Source organism: Ochotona princeps, chromosome 20, assembly GCF_030435755.1.
Source record: "Ochotona princeps isolate mOchPri1 chromosome 20, mOchPri1.hap1, whole genome shotgun sequence".
NCBI classification, from domain to species: domain Eukaryota; kingdom Metazoa; phylum Chordata; class Mammalia; order Lagomorpha; family Ochotonidae; genus Ochotona; species Ochotona princeps.
The window spans coordinates 38,699,558-38,701,045 of NC_080851.1; the positions used below are offsets into that span (position 1 = coordinate 38,699,558).

At 53.8% G+C, this 1,488-nt stretch overlaps 1 long non-coding RNA gene across 1 annotated transcript; it reads right to left on the reverse strand.

Annotated features, from left to right (window-relative positions):
- Positions 1-484: 484 nt before the first annotated feature.
- LOC131482808 (uncharacterized) lies at positions 485-1,203 on the reverse strand. The gene is made up of 2 exons (XR_009247308.1): positions 953-1,203; positions 485-655 (listed from the first exon to the last, which is right to left on the reverse strand). It is a non-coding gene; the product is annotated as an uncharacterized LOC131482808 (long non-coding RNA).
- Positions 1,204-1,488: the final 285 nt, after the last annotated feature.

Consider the following 1,488-nt stretch of genomic DNA (forward strand, 5'->3'; position numbering starts at 1 on the left):
TGGTGATCTCCCCACCCGTTCAAGTGAAGGGGAGCCAAGGTGGCGAATAGCTTACCAGTTCAACTAGAGGTGGTGCAGGAGCCAAGGTTGGTGAAGGGTGAGTTCAGTGCATTGCCCTCCAGTTGGACTGCTGAGCCAATTACCACCCTTTGTATCTCCACCGCCTTTCAGTTTCACTGAGGGCTGCTCACAACCTTGGCTTTCTTCACCACCTTGGTTCCTACACTTCCTTTCAGTTGTATTGGTGATTAAGCAGTGGAGCAGTTGAGGGGTGTGAAGGACCTACCAGCCCAAACAGAGTGTGATAGAGGAAGTGAAGGTGTTGAATGGACTGCAAGTCCAACCAGAGGGCAGTTAAGGAGCTGAGGTGGTGAACAGCTTGCCAGTTAAACTAGGGGCGGTGCAGGAGCCCAGGTTGGTGAAGGGCCACTCAGTCCTCCAGTCGGACTGGCAAGCTGTTTACAACCTCTGTTTTTCCACTGCCTAGTGGTGGACTGCCTAGCCCTTTACTACCCTTGGCTACCTTCTCCACCTTGGTTCCTGCACTGACCTCCAGTTGGAATGGTGATGATCGGTCCGGCATTCCAACTGAGGGCGATGTTTGGCTTTCCATCCCATCTGAATGGCGGTGGAGTTGTTGAGGATGGTGAAAGACCTGTGGGCCAAATTGGAGCATTGTGGAGCAGCAGAGATAGTGAAAAGCCCGTCCAGGCAACCTGGAGGGTGGTGGAGGAGCCCAGGATGGTGAACAGCCTGCCTGTCCAACCAGAGGATGGTGGAGGAGCAGCCCAGGGTGGTGAATGCCTGCCTGTCCAACCAGAGGGAGGTAGAGGAGCATAGGGTGTTCGATGTCCTGCCAGATCAACTCTTGGGCAGCAGAGGAGCTTAGGATGATCAGGGCCCACTAGTCCACCTGGAAGGCAGTCGAGGACAAGGGTGGTAAACAGCTTACCTGTCCAACCAGAGGGTGGTGGAGGACCTGAGGGTGGTGAGTTGCCAGCCAGTTCAACTGTTGGGTAGTGTAGGAGCCTAGGACAGTCAGGGCCAGTCAGTCCACCTGCAGGGCAGTTGAGGAGTTAAGTGTGTGAAGGGCCCAGCAGTCTAACAGGAAGGCAGTGGAGGAGCCGAGGGTGTTGAATGACTGGCAGTCCAACAGGATGGTGGTGGAGGAGCCAGGTGGTGAAAGCTCAACTGGCTGCTCTTGGTGACTGGTTGGATCAGAATGCAACAGAAGTGACACGTCTGAGGTGAGGTCATAAAGCAGTTTTTACATTCCATCCAGGTGCTTTGGAGCATGTTTCCCAGGAGACCTAACCACATACAGGATGCCTGGCTATTGATACTGCCAGTTTCTGTAGTTCATGAGTTGCTGTCTGGCCTACCATGGTTCTAGAGATGTTCTGTGTTTCAGTTGGAGCCTCCAGAAGAGACTACCCAGCAACTCATTCCATGGCTGATGGCACACAGAGTAGGCTAGTCTTCTGGTTG